This window comes from Eurosta solidaginis, chromosome 2, assembly GCF_040869045.1.
Source record: "Eurosta solidaginis isolate ZX-2024a chromosome 2, ASM4086904v1, whole genome shotgun sequence".
NCBI lineage: Eukaryota > Metazoa > Arthropoda > Insecta > Diptera > Tephritidae > Eurosta > Eurosta solidaginis.
Window position 1 is genome coordinate 165,320,665 of NC_090320.1, and position 20,131 is coordinate 165,340,795.

General features: G+C 40.7%; 1 protein-coding gene and 1 pseudogene across 4 annotated transcripts in view; both read left to right on the forward strand.

The window, feature by feature from the left end:
* ninaC (STKc_myosinIII_N_like and MYSc_Myo21 domain-containing protein ninaC) overlaps nucleotides 1-20,131 on the forward strand; it is a 2,219,740-nt gene that overhangs the window by 939,180 nt on the left and 1,260,429 nt on the right. The gene's annotated exons all lie outside the window — the stretch shown is intronic.
* LOC137239933 (uncharacterized) lies at nucleotides 14,814-16,854 on the forward strand (annotated as a pseudogene).

Genomic DNA, 20,131 nt, shown 5'->3' on the forward strand with positions numbered 1-20,131 from the left:
CGGCGTTTTTCGCCCAAACCCAAATAAGCATGTTTTTAGGCCACAGGCCTAAATATATCTCCCCACCCTCGTAACACAACTATCTTTGGTTATTTTCATTCGTTACTACCACCCACATATTCTTGTGATCACTATATACACAGGCGTGTGTGAGTGGTGTGCGTATGTATCCTAGATTTTTACCGCTGTGAGCCCGCGGTACAGCAACTTTGTTGCCGGGAAACCCAACGAAGGAGCTGTATCGTGGGTTCACTGGCAAAGAGTCTCGTCCTTTCTTAATCCAGCAGCCAGCAAAGGAACACGTAATCACACGCTCACGTAAGTTGCCAATTTCCAAAAATATATTTAATATTTTTAAACTTTTCCCAACATTTGTTAACATTTTCCTTAACACTTGTTGTATTTATACACATTGAATAAAGAATAAAACACTGTGAATTCCTTTTATTAATACGAAACCTTTTGTGTGTTTTTATTTTTCTCCCCCTTTTTTTCGCCTAACTAATCTTTAACAAATACGTAGGTGCGCGCCGTTGCCACCACGCATTTGTACATGGTCCTTACCACGCCGGTAAGAAGAGCCAATTACCTATAACTACAGTCCACTCCACTTCCTAGGCAATTAATAGGAAGCAGATCCACCAAACACACATTTACGATCGTGATAATAATCATCAGCAATTGGCACACACAAAAAAGTGATAACCACAATTTCGGTGATACAACATCCAACCTCCAAACAACAACAAACACACAATCATCAAAGCAGCATCCAGATTTCACTTCAACGAAATTCTATATTCCAAGGTACGTGGTTTAATATATTCCGTGCATAGGGAATTTTTTTAAAATTCGAAGTGTTAAAATATAACTTTGAAGTGTTAAAATATAACTTTGAAGATTTTAGTGACGCGTAAGTGAATTTGAATTTGGTATATTTTTTTTTATTTATTTGAGTGCATATTAGCAGTGAACATTATTTTTTTAATTCGTGCCCTTTCTCGTGCACACACTTATCTCCACAAAAGACAGGCAGTTAGTTAAAGTTTGTACACTTCCACCTTGTGACTATCTGGAACAATCCCCCACCAGCGGTAAGATTGTCCGGACATAGCTCAAGGTAGTACAACAGTGCACTGTACCGGTTAACATAACCACAAATTTCAATTTCGACTCAAAGTTCACTGTCACATCACAAAAATTTTTTTTGTTCTCAAGCTAAATTGACTGAAATTAGCGTTAAATAACGTTGTATATTTTATTTTTATGTTATAGGAAATTTTTATTCCACACAAAAAAACATATCGCTACCAAGTTCAAAATCACTTTTTTGCTCAATTCCACTAGATACACTGCAATTGCGTTTTTTGTTGTTGTTGTGGTACAAAGTACGTTGACTACAAAACACGTACGCTTGTTTTTGTTTGGGTGGCCAAAAGGCTTATTTCTTGTTCAATTTTTTAAAATTGAATTATTTTTATTTTTAACTTGCGGCAATACACAAATCAGTTTGGTCTGATCTATTTTTGGTGATATAAAGAGACTAATCACTTTAAAGTCTTATACAGTCCTTGGTTAGGCTCTCTAAAAGTCCATAACGAGCGTTTATATAAGTTAACACACGCCAGTTGCCCTTATCGCAACATTCCCACGTATGGCCAGTACACGCGCGCCGAGTCAGCAAATTATCTTTCCCACAACATACGGCTGCGCATGGCAACCCAACACCTTAATTCAAGGCCATGGCTAGTGACGGCAACTAACACCTGCAAATTATGGTTCTCACTACATACGGCCGCGCATGGCAACCTAACACCTTAATTCAAGGCCATGGTTAGTGACGGCAATTAACACTCATGCTACGGAACTACTCCAGACCCACAGTCAGCTAAATTCTATTACACATGATTGTGAAATGCACACATACAGCACCTGTGGGAAGAAACCGACTTCAACATTCTCACACAGCGGCCTGTCAACAAGTTACGCAAGAGGCGCGTCGCGCTTGTTGATTGGCTATATATGGGAGCAGTTGTGGCAGAGCCGGCAGTCGAGTTCGGGACGGATTGGAGTTAAGAGTAATTTAATCTTAATTATAATTGTGAATAAATGAGTTAAAATATACTTGTAAAAGACTATTTGAACTTGTGTTGTTTAGTGTTGTTGGTTGGGCGAGTTGGCCCAACAAATTAATTTTTTTATAAAACAAGGACTATAGTCCTTTAACTGGCGCCCAAGCAGGGACCCAGGAAGTGAAGGAAACTGTGAAAAAATTCAAAAAAGAATTTGTTCAAAAAAAAAAGAGAAAGAAGAAACTGTGAAAAAAAAATTCAAAAAAGAATTTGTTCAAAAAAAGAAAGAAGAAACTGTGAAAAAAAGGTGCTAAAGAAGAAAAACTGTCCTTGCAAAAAAGAAAGAGCTGAAAGAAGGAAACCGTGGAAAAAACTAAAGGAGAATTTCTAGCAAGATCATCAGCATTACATACTACCGGCATTACAGCGTAATAGTGGTCACTAGTGAAAATTCCTGAGAGCGCCTGTACGCACTGCAGTGTAATTCTGATATAGTACGGATGATTTATCTCATCACGTGAGTATAAAAAACACAAAGGTAAAGTAAAATAAAAAAATATTCCCACAAAAAATGGACGATATAAGAGCCACAGTGACAAATTTGACTGGGGCCGTCAACGCCCTTCTTGAAAAAATAAATTTGCTAGAAAGGCGGGTGGCTCGCGTTGACTCAGCTAGCTCTTCATCTACGGCGGCCACTACTCCAGTGGTTGAAGAAGTGGTGGCTCAGCCACCCACCTCTGAGGCTGAGATCAGAGATATCTGTAGGCTCCCTGATTGTGTTAAGGAGCTACAAGTGTTTGACGGTAACCCTGTCCAGTACATCTCATGGATTCACTCTGTGGAAGTGATCCTTTCAGACTTTGCGGTAATGAAGGGAAAGCCCCTTTACCGAGCGATTCTCCAACATATTAGGCAGAAGGTGCGGGGAGCAGCTGATTCTGCACTTATTTCCTACAATATATTCGATAGCAATTGGGGAAAAATTAAGGAATGCCTCTCCCTGCACTACGCAGATAAGAGGGATGTTGGTACACTCGAACACCAACTGCACCAGCTACAGCAAAAGGGAATGAGAATCGATGAATTCTACGCCAGGGTGAATCATCAATTCTCCCTTATTATTAATAAAATTAAAGCCGAATCCTACACGGAAGATGCCGTTAAAGTTCTGGTAGAAACCTACCGAAATCGTGCCCTGGACGTTTTTATACGTGGGCTTAACGGCAAAATGTCGCGAATGCTCCTTATACGACGCCCTAAAACATTGCCAGAGGCATATTCAGCCTGTTTGGAAATCCAAAATATGGATTTCCGCAATTTTTCCGTTCATACGAACAATTCCAATAACCGTGTGGCTGTCCCTGTTAACAATTTGCCAGGTACCTCCTCATTTAGGAATAGGACCAAGCCTCCCCAGTTACCCCCTAAACCTACTTGGCGCAACCAGGAAAAGCACTCATATGTAAATAGTGACCGCCCGTCAGGTCGATTTGGAAATGCCAGCACCCCACTACATGCGCCTGTAGAGAAAATGGACGTAGACCCCTCGGTACAGACACGCAACGTTAACTACATGAATCGCCCAAATCCGTTTAAAAGAAGCGCAAGTTCAGAAAATCTACCACGGAAGCAGCAAAGGGTGTTCCATACTACACCCGAGGAGAACGAAGAGAGAGATATGGACCTGAAGGAATCGCCAAGTGAAAACAACTCGGAGGATTTTCTGTCTTCCGGTCATCTAGCGTACCATACTTAGAATATACTTTGCCTGACGGTCGCGTGCTGGATTTCCTCGTGGATACCGGCGCAAATAAGAATTTTATAAAAAATAATATTGCAACGAAAACAACTCCTGTAAAGAAATTATTCAATGTAGCTTCGGTGGGGGGTAGCGTGCCAATAAAGGATAAAGTAAAACTAAAATTATTCGAAAGTGTGGGTAACTCCACCGAATTTGATTTCTTCGTTTTACCGACTCTTAGTGAATTCTGCGGAATCATTGGGGACGATACACTGAGGAAATTAGGCGCGATAATAGATAGGAAGAATAACCTGCTTAGTATAGAAAATTACAAAATCCCCTTGAAAGACAGAAGATCTCTCGATGTAAACTTCACATTAGGAAAGGACCTACCTATTGATATACATGGAAAGGTTAATTCACTATTGGATAAATACTCTGGTCTTTTCAAACCACTTAACGGCTATGAGCTTGCAAACACGAATGTCCGTGCAGAAATAAAAACATCAACCGACGAACTGGTGTATAGTAAATCCTACCCCTACCCAGCATGTATGAGAGATGAAGTCGAAAAACAGGTAACTGAGCTCCTAGACGAAGGTATCATCCGGCCGTCGAAAAGCCCATACAATTCCCCAATTTGGGTAGTCCCTAAAAAACCTAAGGCGAATGGGGACAAACAGTATCGTATGGTTATAGACTATAAACGGTTGAACGCTGTAACTATCGCCGATACTTACCCTATTCCCGATATAAACGCTACTCTTTGCAGCCTTGGCCAAGCCAACTTCTATACTACAATTGATTTGACTTCCGGGTTTCACCAAATTCCCATGAAGGATTCGGACATCCCAAAGACAGCCTTCTCCACAATGAATGGTAAATATGAATTTCTTCGGTTGCCATTCGGGTTGAAAAATGCGCCTGCGATTTTCCAAAGGATGATAGACGATGTCCTCAAGCAGTACATCGGGAAAATTTGTTACGTCTATATCGACGACATCATCGTATTTGGCAAGGATGCAGAGGAACATCTCGTTAATGTTGAGAAGGTTTTTGCAACGCTTTGGGAGGCGAATCTTAAGGTTAATTTGGAAAAGACATGCTTCTTTGAAAAAGAAGTCGAATTTCTAGGCTATGTTATTACTCCCGATGGAGTACGCGCTGACCCAAAAAAGGTAGAAGCTATTAAAACGATTTCACCCCCGGAAAATTTGAAGGATTTAAAAAGTTTCCTTGGTATGACCTCATGCTATAGGAAATTCATTAGGGATTACGCCAAGGTCGTAAAGCCACTCACCAACCTCACTCGGGGGGAAAATGCACAGGTAAAAGCAAACGCGTCCAAAAATGTAGCGATTATGCTTAACAAGGATGCCTTAGAGGCCTTCTGCGAGCTGAAACAACTACTAATGTCAGCGGACGTATTAGCATTTCCAGATTTTTCCAAACCATTTAATTTGACAACAGACGCATCAAACTACGCCATTGGCGCGGTACTATCACAAGGATCAATAGGCGACGATAAACCGATAGTTTACATATCGCGGTCCCTAAACAAAGCCGAAGAAAACTACGCTACGAATGAAAAAGAGCTTCTAGCTATTGTTTGGTCACTAGATAATTTGCGTTCCTACCTTTATGGCGCAAAGAAAATTAGGGTTTACACTGATCACCAACCTCTGACATTCTCCTTGAGTAATCGTAATTACAATGCAAAGCTCAAGCGATGGAAAGCTCGTATAGAGGAACATAACTGCGAGTTGATCTACAAGCCAGGTAAGACAAATGTAGTCGCTGATGCACTCTCCCGTCTCAAGACGGAAGTGAACGCACTCACTGACTCCATAGCTGTACAACCATCGAGTACTATAGCTGACGCGGTGTCTGAAACTGACACTGCTTCAGAGGGTACCATGCACTCCGCAGAGCAGGACAGCTCTGACCTCATACCTCACGTAGAGGCACCCATAAATGTGTTTAGAAATCAAATAATTTTTAGGCGGGGGGCGAGTTGCGAGTGTACAGAAGAGCCTCATAGGGGGTACAAAAGGTACTTTGTCACAATGCTGTATTAAGCGTCGAAGCTTTGTCACCAGTCCTCAAAAATTACCTCAACCCAAATGTTATAAATGGCATTAAAATTCCGGAAGATGACCTCCATAGTTTGCAGGCTGTATACGTTAACAATTTCAGCAGATATAAAATTAGGATCACGCAGCGAGTGGTAGAAGATGTGACAATAGCCGATAGGGTATTCGACATTATCGAGAAGGAGCACAAGCGCGCGCATCGAAATGCTCGTGAGAATAGGGAACAGGTACTGGAAAAATTTTATTTTCCCGAAATGTCCAAACAAATTAGGGAATACATTAGCCAATGCGAAACATGTAAATTGAACAAATACGATAGGCACCCTTCTAAACCATATGAGCAACCAACTCCCATTCCTAGTTATCCGTGCGAAATCTTGCACATCGACATCTTCGAAATTGAACGACAAAAATATTTGAGTTGTATCGACAAATTTACTAAACTCTTCCCAATCAAAAATAAGTCATCTCCTCATTTGCGAATGGACCTAACCATCGCGCTGCACACACACAGTACCACGAGCCTTGGTCATGGACAATGAACGCGGATTCTTGTCACCACTTGTATTGAATTATATCAGGTCCTTAGGGATAGAAATATACCAAACACCAACGCAGCGAAGCGAAGCCAATGGTCAGGTAGAGAGGCTACACTCTACTTTGATCGAAATATACCGCTGCCTTTCCGTTGAATTTCCTAGATTAACACCTGAAGAACGCGTCGCAATAACTGTGGATAGGTATAATAACACAATACATTCCGTAATAAAGCGCAAACCGGCTGATGTTTTTCTGAATAGGACATCTAGGATAAATTACCAGGATTTAGCAAACTTCAGGGAGCGCACTAACGAGGACATAAAGGCTCTTCTTCTACACGAACAGGAAAGTAGGAACTTAAGAAATAATAAAACTCGTTCGCCCCCCCCCACCCCCCCCCCCCCGTAATTTTGACAGTGGCGATGAATTATTCATAGCTAATAAACAAATAAAAAGCAAGCAAAAGCCACTTTATAAGAAAGAAGCTGTGGCGGAAAATAGAAATTCCACTATAACCACGCAAAGTGGGAAAAAATTCCACAAATCGGATATTAAAAATATCTAACGAAAACAAAAATGTCTATAAACAGACAAAATGTCCAAGGACACATTAAAAACTTACAAAAAACATAAGAGGCGAGATTCGGCACTAAGAGGGAACTTCAAAACAAGAGCGGGCTTTTAAGTAGGACAAATCGTGCCTTAGTAGGAGGTGGCGCCATCGAACATGACAAATGGCAATGCGACCTCTAAAACGGATACACACGATCCCCCATAGCTGGTTCGAGAAATGTTGGCTCCTCTGGTCGAAATTCAAGCACTCAAAAGCTCGGCAAGGCCGAAGAATTAATAATGTTGGTCAAGAGGTAGAAAACTCATGCATAGATCCCTAAGCCCCGGTGGTCCGGGTACAAATTCACTTTTGTATTCGATCTGTCGTATTGGTTCAATTCCAGTTAACTCGGTGGTCCGAGCGATATCAATCGAAGTGGTTCAATTCCTCCTTGGGACTATTGGCTTTAATTGACATGAGAAGTCACTCGTTCGATGGGCGGGAAAATTTTCACTTACAAAAACTTATGTTGTTCTCTTTCAAAGGGGATACTCACGAGCCTTCGTCATGTCATCTGAGTTTATGCCTGCATTCCAATACAAAACAAAAAAGAAAAGCAAAATAACAAAAGTTGAAGAATTATTTGAGAGAGAAACATGATCTCACAAATAAAAGGCGCTAAAAGCCGCAAAAGAAAACAAAAGAACAAAAGTTAAAGAATTATTTGAGAGAGAAACATGATCTCACAAATCAAAGGCGCTAAAAGCCACAAAAAAAAAAAAAAAAAAAAAAAAAAGGGGAAACATTCCTCGAAAAATACTAATACTAACGAAAACCTAAAGCTAGTTAGTTAGCTTTAGGTTTTCGTTAGTATTAGTATTTTTCGAGGAATGTTTCCCCTTTTTTTTTTTTTTTTTTTTTTTTTTTTGTGGCTTTTAGCGCCTTTGATTTGTGAGATCATGTTTCTCTCTCAAATAATTCTTTAACTTTTGTTCTTTTGTTTTCTTTTGCGGCTTTTAGCGCCTTTTATTTGTGAGATCATGTTTCTCTCTCAAATAATTCTTCAACTTTTGTTCTTTTGTTTTCTTTTGCGGCTTTTAGCGCCTTTTATTTGTGAGATCATGTTTCTCTCTCAAATAATTCTTCAACTTTTGTTATTTTGCTTTTCTTTTTTGTTTTGTATTGGAATGCAGGCATAAACTCAGATGACATGACGAAGGCTCGTGAGTATCCCCTTTGAAAGAGAACAACATAACAACTTACAAAAAAAAGTAACAAAAAAAGAAAAAATATAAATCTAACAAAAACTAACAACTAACTTACTAAATTAATTACTGAAAACTAACTGTCAGAAAAATTCCACTTTTAACATCACTCCTGGGTCCTCGTAAAATCCTGTCAAACCCTTGCCGACCCGAACTCCACTCATTAGGTATAGCAGTAGGATTTAAAAATAGTCTACTTTATACTTGAAATGTTAATTACAATTTGAAATCTAAAATCTACCTAAATTAAAATGAAATTTGAAATTTACTTAGACTAGTACTTAAACTTTGAAATGTAAATTTTTTAATAGCAATAGTTAACTATGTATTTCACTAGTTATTAGAATTATGTGTACTCCGACTCCTAGAATCTGCCTCTGTGCATCCGCACAAGCATATGTGGTATTCGATCTCGACTCGCCCGTGGTAACCGTACGTGATGGGTACGACTGGATAATCAATGGCTACTTCAAATTAATTCATGTAATCAACCTAGCCCGTTATGAGGAAATAGCAAACCGCCTGGAAATTGAAGTCAAGAAACTGGATGAAACGAACGACCTCACAGACGTCATTTCTTTCCACTTGAGTAAAATCCAAACGCAGCTCGAGGAGTTAAAAGGCCCAAAGAACAAGAGAATCAAGCGATCAATCAACTGGATAGGATCGGCTTGGAAATGGATAGCCGGTTCCCCCGACGCTTCCGACTGGGATGAGCTCCTACGAGCCCAAGACACGCTAGTATCTAACAATAACCAACAATACAAGGTAAACTCTGAAATATTTAAGAAAACTCATGAGTTATTGCAGGTTGTCAACGGCATCGTAACCAACACGAATGACATCATTGGCCAGAATCATCTCATAAAGCTTTCACAAGAAATCCTTCAGAAAGTCATGATCCTGAAGGACGATATGAACCAACTGGTGCAGGCCTGCCAGATGGCTAAGGCAGGTATTGTCAACAGCAACCTACTAGACAAAGAAGAGATCAATGGACTTATAAGCGAAGTAGATGTCCTTCCATACAGCAATGTGATCGAAGCAATAGAATTCAGCGAACCTTCAATCTACACCAACGGCACAATGCTACTCTACGTTGTGTCCATGCCAAAGGTGGCCGAAACGAGATTTAACCATCTGATCACCAGAGCAATTGTAAAAGACGGACATCGCATAGACCTGAAGTACAGCACAGTCTTAATCAACAAAGAGCAAACGTATGGTATCAAGGATAGCTGCACCCACCTTACAAGCGCAATGGTATGCAAGCAAAAAGCGCTGGACCTACTTCGAGAGGACGACTGTCTGCCACGTCTGCTCAAAGGTGGTAAAACTAGTTGCCGGTACATCAATTGCAATGACTCAACGATTGAGGTGATCAAGGAAGACACGATTCTCTTAGACAATTTCAATAACACCGTGTGGTCAGGTGATGCTCCCAATCACCTGAGCGGCTCTTACATCCTTCAACTGGACAATGAAACGATCCGCATTGGTGACAGAACCTACTGGAGTATGAGTAGTTCAGGAGTTCAAATACTCCCCCTGTGCTATCTACTATTGCAAATAAAAGCCTTGCAGTTAACCTCAATCTTGTACACGAGATGACAATCGGCAATGTTAAGCTCTTGAGGTACCTGAGGGACAAAACAAATTGGTTCACGGCGTCGGAAACTTTGGGGCTACTTCTGCTCCTACTCATGATTTGGATAATTTGGAGGAAATTAACAACGGGCCCAAAATTCCCGGAATTGCGACTATCCATTAGAAGACAACATAAAGAGGACACTTGTCCAAATCCTAATCTGCGGGACGCAGATCTTTAAAGGGGGAAGAGTTAACACACGCCAGTTGCCCTTATCGCAACATTCCCACGTATGGCCAGTACACGCGAGCCGAGTCAGCAAATTATCTTTCCCACAACATACGGCTGCGCATGGCAACCCAACACCTTAATTCAAGGCCATGGCTAGTGACGGCAACTAACACCTGCAAATTATGGTTCTCACTACATACGGCCGCGCATGGCAACCTAACACCTTAATTCAAGGCCATGGTTAGTGACGGCAATTAACACTCATGCTACGGAACTACTCCAGACGCACAGTCAGCTAAATTCTATTACACATGATTGTGAAATGCACACATACAGCACCTGTGGGAAGAAACCGACTTCAACATTCTCACACAGCGGCCTGTCAACAAGTTACGCAAGAGGCGCGTCGCGGCTTGTTGATTGGCTATATATGGGAGCAGTTGTGGCAGAGCCGGCAGTCGAGTTCGGGACGGATTGGAGTTAAGAGTAATTTAATCTTAATTATAATTGTGAATAAACTGAGTTAAAATATACTTGTAAAAGACTATTTGAACTTGTATTGTTTAGTGTTGTTGGTTGGGCGAGTTGGCCCAACAAATTAATTTTTTTATAAAACAAGGACTATAGTCCTTTAACTTATATATATATTTTCACTAACACCACTTTTTCACTAGCCAGTACTTATTGGCTTACACAAGTCATTGGCACATCTGCATTAGAGCATTATTTGAATAATTACGTGGGTGCGCGCGGTTGCCACCACAAAATTGCACATTCTTTAAATTAATTCCTAGCTTTCTCGCAAGCTTCGAGGCCACTTCCTCGAGAAATCTCTCTCGAACACAGTCCTTCGTTTCAGTTCTTTTTCACTCAATACTCTCTGCAAAGGCAATTAATCAATTAATTTTTCAATAAATTTTCATTTAATATAATGGATACCTACATACGCCAAGCAGATGCAGTGACTGAGTTTGAAAATGACTATAATGATATGTCCCCTTCAGACCATACAAAACACACCCTCTTAGTTCAAAAGGAGGAGTTGCAATCGCTATGGGAGAAGGCAAAGCAGACATATGAAGAACTCTTGAGCTCCTCAGAACTGGAGGCCAAAGAGCTGTCGGCCATCAAAAAGAAGCACAAAATTACATACTTCAGCTTTCTCAAGTGCCAGGCAGCGATGGCTGAACTTTCGGAAAAACTTGAGAAAGCTGAAAAGAAAGAAGAAAGCTCAGGAGACAGGGAATATCGCGTGCGCCTGCCACCGTGTGATACGGACGTTTTCAAAGGAGATTACCTTTCTTGGCCTTCATTTAGAGACATGTTCACTGCTATATATATACGTAACAAAAACCTAGAAGCAGTAGAAAAATTATATTATTTAAACCAAAAGACTCAAGGTGAGGCCAAAGAGATAGTTGGGCGATGTCCTTTAACGAAAGACGGTTTCGAAACAGCGTTATCTTTGTGACAGATACGAAAATAAACGTATTTTAGTAAACGCCCAATTGAAAATTCTTTTTAGTTTGAAAGCAGTTGAGAGTGAATGCGGTAGCTCTATAAAGAAACTGCAACGTGAAATAAATAATTGCATCTCGGCGCTCCAATGTCATCACATAGACATATCAAACTGGGATGCAATTATAACATATCTATGTTCCACAAAACTGCCAGAAACCACACTGGCGCTCTGGGAACAAACAATTGAAAACAAAACGGAAATTTCAAAATGGGCTGATATGGATAGATTCTTATCCAATCGTTTCCAAACCCTAGAAACCGTGACTGATCTGAGAGGGGATACAGTTTCCAAAACCTCAAAGCCACAAGTATCTCGTTCGACAACAGATATTCTTATACTACGTTGGCGGCTGTTCAAATACGTATTTAACAGCGACATCGAAAAAATGTACCGCCAAATATGGGTCAATGAAGACCAAACAAAATACCAGCGAATCATATTTCGCAAATGCCCCAAAAACCCAATTAACATTTACGAATTGAAAACGGTAACCTTTGGGGTTAATTGTGCTCCGTATCTTGCTATTCGGACGCTGCACCAACTAGCTGATGACGTGGAGACATCGCATCCAATGGCAGCAGATATCCTGCGAAATTGCATGTACGTTGATGACGTACTCGCCGGTGGACACAGCATCGAAATTGCAATCAAGTCAAGGGACGAAATATCATCGGCATTGCAATAGGCAGGTTTCCCATTGCGAAAATGGACGTCCAACGGCCTGCCTCAACTCGAGACCTCTAAGTTCCTCATCCAACGACCCTTCCGACCTGGAGCCGCTTACTCCAGGCCATTTTCTCGTAGGTAGATGCTCCACCTGAACTCGACTGTAGTGAAAACCCTGCCTCCATTGTAAACCGATGGCAAAAGATGAAAGCCCTTCATCAAACCTTTTGCAAAAGATGGAAATCGGAATATCTCACCGAGATCCAGAAACGGTATAAATGGAAACGTCCACAATCCAACTTAAAACCCGTGGACCTAGTCTTCATCAAGGAGGATAACCTACAATCGAACGAGTGGAAAATGGGGAGAGTCGTCAACACACACCCAGGTTCGATAACCGTGTACGTGTTGTTGACGTTCATACAATGAAGGGACAAATTACGAGGCCAATCGCGAAATTGGTACTACTTCCGCCCAACGACAAGGAAAATGAACTTTAATAGTCCATATCCCTTTATTCCAAATAACCCAGCTCTCGTTCATCCCGAACGAGGCCAACACACCAATAACCCTGCTCTCATTCCCCTGAACAAGGCCAACATACCCTAACGCAGACTCACTATCTGCCGCAGAATACAATTGAATCATTTTTTTTCTCATTATTATAAAAATTCAACTTGCCTATTGCCAAGTTCCTTAAACGGGTTTTTGTGTTGGCTATTTCTGGCACATTGCAACCGCAACCACTTGGGCTTAAATGTATAAATTTTTCTCAACTGTGATCACTTAAATGAGTATACCAATGTATTATTTACATTTCTTAACAACAGTTAAATAAAATAAACTACATATGTATACTGAGCCTTGCCCGTCCGGATGTAACGTTGTTTAAAAATTTTCCCAAATTATAAAATTGCTTCAAATAAATGTTTTCATACATTTAAAGCGATACGGGCAATCCCCGCTTAACTCATATAAATAGACAACATTGGGGAATTCGTTGTAGTTCCATACATGGAACACAAACAGCAACGTTACCAAGTTTCTTTGAAAACCGCCTCACCAACAAGCATAACTTTAACACATAATTAAATACGATGTATGTAGTATGTAAAAGAATAAAATATGCAAAGAAGGCAATTGGGAAAACTTCTCACAACTACGGCATGACGTGGCTGAATGCGCTTGTAACACTGCAACCATCGTAGGAGTGCGGGTTCATATCCCACTCCTGCTGTAGCATGGCAATCAATTTCATGATCACGTGCAGCTGTTAAGCCCCAAAAATTAACAATAACTTTTTTTTCGCTCTCTGAATTTTTCACAATTTTTTTTCTCTTTAAATTACCGTCCGATGAACCGCGTCGCACCCAACGGATACTAAATCCCGAAAATAAAAACCTCGAAAAATCTTACAAACACTCAAACCCGGGACAAATATATCATAGAAAGTGGTTAACAAGGAGCAATTCCACAGGCATGCAGTACTAACTCCACATCCAAGTGTACGCGGCGGCCGCAATTACCTCTATCAGTCCTAAATCCTATATTATATTCTGTATTGGCAAGTTGTGTCGAATAATTCGAACCCGTTCCAATGTTAAATGGGCATTCTGATCGGCATTACCAGAACCCATAGGCGGTTGAGGACTAACTCCGGCAGCACATCATCACAACAGCAAGAATTATCCACTATATCAAATATTGATTCAACAAGTCCGAAGCGAGGAGGCAAGGCAACAATGTTAATATAGCAACAGCAGTAAAGAAGTTATGCCTATATTTGCACATTATTGGAATAAAAGTGTACGAAAGAATGTTAAAAGTCACAGCATAACTCCACAACAACCAAAAGCCCAATATAGTAGTGGCAAGGTTGAATTCGAAAATCCACATGCAGCTGGCTCCAGCCATAAAAGGAAAATAACATCGATAATGCCAGCCATTCTTAAATCAACTGGCGGTGTATTTCTACTTGGTGCACTTATGAAATTAATAGCCGATGTTCTAACCATTGTACAACTGCAAATATTGAGATTAATTGTCACTCTTGTTGAAGATTATGCCGACGAAGAGACGGAGCCACAACCCTAATGGAAGGGTATATTCTATTCAGTACTATTATTTGTTACGGCAGTTGCGCAAACTGTCATTTTGGGACAATACTTTCATCGAATGTTTGTTGTTGGCTTACGTATATGTACAGCGTTAATTAATGCTATTTTTCGTAAGGCTTTAGTTATTTCAAATGCTACACGTAAGCAATCAAAATTCATTTTTCCAGCAAAATCTCACCTTTTAATAGCTTTCCAATTGTGAAACGATCAAAGAATTTAACTTAAAAAATAAAGGTATAATACTTGTCGAAAATTGGTAGCAGTGTAAGGAGGAGCTGAAAAGTATTCAAGGCAAATTATTGCAATGCATTTATTGGCAAAGTAGGGCGAGCAAGTCGAAAGCCCTTAGGCGACTGATTCAAGCTAAAGCATAAAAGAAAGAGGAAAACAGTGCTCGTGTGGAAAAAATCATCAATAATATAATGGCTTACTTTGCTCATAATGTGGATCTAGTAAATTTAAATGTTGGGGGACAGAGGTTTTCCACATCACGTCGAACGCTGACGTGGATACCCGATATTCTTTACTGCACTTTTGAGTGGACGCATTTCAAGTTTACGCGATGAAACGGGCGCTATATTCATCGATCGTGATCCTGCGTTATTTTCGATCATTCTCAACTATTTACGTACCAAGGATATCGAGTTCAAAAGCTATGCGTTCATTACGCCACGAATCTGAATACTATGGAATTACACCCTTAGTTAAGCGTTTAGCTTTGTGTGAAGATCTTAACCACTCATCATGTGGCGATGTTCTCTTTTATGGATACTTACCAGCACCGATAATGCCACCAAATGATACACTCCATACTACAATAACATCTGCTACTACAGCTAGCTCTGCAGCGCCGGATGACCGCCCACTATTAAATTCTGATTTGTCATCTAATAGAGCATCCAATGCCAGTGGTATAAGTACGATTACCTCTGCGCAAGTACCCTTAGAGCCTTGTTTACCTTCTACATCGTCCGGTATAATTTCGAGTTCAACTAGGCCAGGTTCAATGGTACGCGTTCCCGAAACGGCGACAACGTCTAATCGGCACTCACCTTCGCACTCTCGCAACTCTTCATGGGACTTACGCGGTGGACGCCCCAATGGGGGTGGAAATATACGAAACTGGGCTGCTGCCGGCCCATCATCAACACACTCGCGTACGGCGTCATTCACGTAATTCCTCAGTCGATTTTAACAAACTAATACGTAACGATTTGGGTTTGGTATTTAGCCCTACACTTACATCAAATTGGGTAGATCCATTGCGTGTACAAATAATTAAATTTGGATTGCTGTTGCTTATGCTCATTTTGTAACTTGCCATACGTTCGAATGTTGCATCGATATGTGGGGACGTAAAAACTAACTGCCAACCACTAGAATCTTTCACCCGACAACAACTTTTTTCATAAAAACGCTTTTTCATTTAAAAATTTCAAGTTCGAATCGAATAGAAATTATGCGGTGCAGCAAGCGTCTAACATTTTCTGGTAGCAATATGAACAAATTCAATTTATGCAAGATCTTTTTTGACCGTCCCTCAATCTAGCCAAAGCGCCTGACATAATTCAATTTGCTTTAAGGTGGCTTCCAAATTCCGATAGAAAAATTTGTTGCAAATAAATGACACACCCTAATGTACATAAGCATAAAATATATCTTTTTTATAAGTAAATACCAAAGCTGGTAATTGTTGCCATAGCCTGTAAATTAACTATTAGTAAAATTTAGATTGCACATTAGTGCGTTTCAAAAAAAAAAAAAATATCGCCGCAGATTCTTCTACATATGGATTGGCAGACGGTTATTATTGTGGGAACATTTTCCATTTTGTTTTTGTGTCCCGTGTATTAACCAGTTTAGACTTATATCAAGGGTCTGCATTTCATAGCAGAATTGTGCTCTCATTGATATGCGAATAGCCATAATCCCGAAGTACTTAATCCAGACATAACCAAATACCAACCATTCGTAATTCAGATAATATCTAATTCTGACCATACATAATCTCGACATTATTTAAAAAAATGCAATTTAACCACCTTTATAGAAAATTTAACTGGTTTGTGTTTTGTTGGGACTTTGCTTTGTCGGGTTATTGTGTTGTCGCGATATTGCCTTGTAGAGATTTTTTTATGTCTCTCTTTCGGCTTACCTGAATTTTGTACTACTATTTATTTTGCAAAGCGAAATCATTATTGAATATTTTATTTAGATTTTTTTTACTCACTCAAAATATAAATTTTGAAAACTTCGAAAAGTCTATTACTACTATTGAATGGAATGCCTTAATATATTTTCTTATAAAAAAATTACATGAAATTTTAACTCGAAAGTCAGCACATCAACAGCTGAGCCGACGCCTAGTAAAATGGTAGTCAAATACGTTTATGGAGTATACACGAAGGAGGCAACAAAACAGATGTTGGAACATTTAATTTGAATGTACGAGTGGAGTATTTGTTTTTTTTTTTTTTATTGATGGCAGTGGATGCACTCCGTTTTATGGATTTCACAACATATTCGAATATGATTTGGTACCTGAAATGTTTACTGATGCCAAACATCAGCTGGATCTTCATACTCCGGAAGAAAAAATTCGCAGCAAAAAACACGATTGATCAACGCCTTTGCATTACATCACACGAGGAGTATACCTGAAAAGAAAAAAAAAATTACCAGTTAGCTTCGCTTTTCACACATTTTTCGAATCAGTGTTCAACTCACTTGCATTGGCCATACTTTTAACAGACAAGGTCTGTAGATTTGTGAAAATCAACAGTGTTTCATCTCGTTCTTGGCTATTCGATCATATAATCTTGGTTTTCCATTCCTTGATCAGCACTGTCGTGTGTTTATTCAATACCAGCGGTGTTAATCGTGGCTCATCTACTGCTTTCAGAAGTTTCACCATCAAATCTGGACATTTCATTGGCAATTCTCCAGGCCATTTCACACGTACTTTATTACCATCTGCAGAAGCACCGAGGAAATCTACTCGATAAACTGAAGTGCTAGCTATTGGTACTGCCATTTTATTTGACACCGATATTATTCTGTAATTCGAGTTTATAAAGTGTTGATGTTGTGCATCAATGCGCAAACGATTGTGAATTGGCTCTGGTAGAAGTTTCTTCAAACAAAGCATAAAATTTAGCGTACTATCCGAGCTGCCACGTACGATTATCTTAAAACCAGTTAACGCACAATAAACTGCAGTAGGTCAGGCGTTGCTGCGGCGGTCTATCACTCCTTTTTGGTAATAACATGTTCCGTAAGAAACCGTGAGCCAGTTGCGGTTCCGCAATTTTGTATCGCGTAGTGTTTGAGTACAGAATATTGCACTGAGGTCATGGGCTTCGCAGAAATGGCACAACGCTATAACTGCATTCATGTATTTTTGCAGCTTTAGGTATAAAAAACGGGTGTAACTATGCTGTGCCACAAATGTAAAACATTTTTGTTTATTTCCTGGATGAAAAAGAAAAATTGATTAATGAAAGGAAAGAAATAAGGTTAAAATTAACAAATTTTACTACATGAACAGGAGCTATACTCACCGCGTGCTTTAAATGAATGACAATTTTTTCATTCAGGAAATGGAAAAGCGACATCTGCTCGTCAAAACCTCTACACTCAACTTGACTGACTGTCAATGATTATTGCAAGACAAACGTTAGGCCTCATGCGCAAGCATCTCGCGCACTACACGTCACGCACTACACGTTATGCACTACACGTCATGCACTACACGTCACGCACTACACGTCACGCATTACATGCCGCACGGCATATCGAGCACAACACGCCACACATGTCGCGTATTTGATATCTCGACCAATCATTCATTCGGTCGAGATTTAAAATACTTAATTCCACGAATCTAAACATTATCGACAATACACGTCAAAAATAATGTTGAATGGTGGAAGTGCAACTCTGTAATACCTTTTCAGCCAGGTTTCGAACCGTTCCGTGTGGTGGCAGGCCACTTGTTGTGAAAACAAAGCTCACCACAAATCAAAAATAAATTTTTAGGACTAATTTCGGCGACATCTGCCGACCAAATTTAAAAAAAAATTAAATTCTAAATAAACTAGTCCTAAAAGTCGGCGTCAGGTAGAATTTAGCATTGCGTACGACTCCAACTTTGACGACAAAGTTAAAGCGTACGAAGTTCATTAAAGTTATCAGAATGAATGTATTAAATTCAAAACATAACGAGAAGTTAGGCAACTTCGACCCTTTAATAACTTTGACAAAAGTCGTATTTTATTTTGTTTCTTCAAGGTTCACAGATTGGGTTTGACGTTAAATTCAGGGCTGAAGTTAGGGGTAAACTCCTAACTGACGCCGCCCTAAGGCATCATTTACATGTACGGTTATTGAAATCACGTAAGACTTTCCCCCTTTTTCTTTCCCGTCACCTTGCGCCACCCAAACAAAACCCACCCAATTTATGTGGTCGTGATCAATGTTACCGATATTCTTTGCAGATCATGACCTGTTTCGAAACTCTATTGGCCAAGTCAGAGGGGGGCGCCAAGCGCTTCGACGTCGCCTGCCAGCTCTGCGGTAGAAACCATAGTATGAGGCTCTGCGCTGAGTACAGAAGCAAGTCGCCCGAAGAAAGGTTACGGGCTGTCCTACTACAAAAATACTGCCCCAATTGTTTGTCGCCGTTTCATCGCGTTGACAACTGCAAAAGTAAATATCGATGCAAAAGGTGTAACGAGAAGCACCATACTACGCTTCACCTCGAGGACCAACGTCCTGCACGCGCAAAAACCATTGTCGTCGGAGACGACAACCAATCGGACGATGAGTTGTCGATCCACTTATCGGGACCAACTAAGTCTTGGGCCCAACAAGTCGAGGAGGCAGAGTTGGAAGAAGAAATGGCTAGAGCCGAACAAAACCCCTCAACCAGCAATCTTGGGAAGCGTAGTTTTCGGCCGCTGCTACAGCATGAACGGAAGGCGGAAAAGCCCAAAAAGAACGACAAGAACAGAACAATTGGCGGCAGCAGGACACCGAACTCCATACCACATCATCGAAGCGAAGCGGTGCCCATGGTCGGCCCAGAGCAACTAAACGCGTGTCGACGCAAAATCGAAACAAAACCGCGCCATATCAAAGTAACGCGAGCAAAGTCGACAGTAGACGAGCGCTATTACTCGCCGTACCAGCCGGCTTCCGAACGGGACGCCTATCCCAGACAACGACCCCATCACCCATCATGCGACCATTTGTGCCCATCGCACCGACTGCCGTCGTTCGGATCGAATCGCGGAGCCACTCGCGGGAAATTCGGGTCATCCACACACTTGGCCACTCAAGCCAGCATTGTTCCAAGCCACTATCGGTTGAGTCCGCCATCAAATGTAGATCCAAAGATTGCCGTTCCATTCCAATTCATGCGGCTGGCCGATCCACAGTTCTACCGCTCATCGCCAATTCGGCTAACACTCTGCGCAGATATATACGCCGAAATGATGGTGAGCGGAACGCCAGCAACAACAGTTGGCGGTCTCCTGACCCAACCGACCGTATTCGGGCTGGTAGTCTCAGGAGCCTGCCAAAAACAGGAGTTGTTTCATAAAAATAAGTAATTACAGCACGGAATTTAAAACCACGTACGTAGATTTAATAACTTCTTTGCCTTTTCTTCACAGGACAACGAGAGACGAAGTCCATCGTGCGACGTGCAGTGCTTGCAGTCCGCATCTGCACATCGACA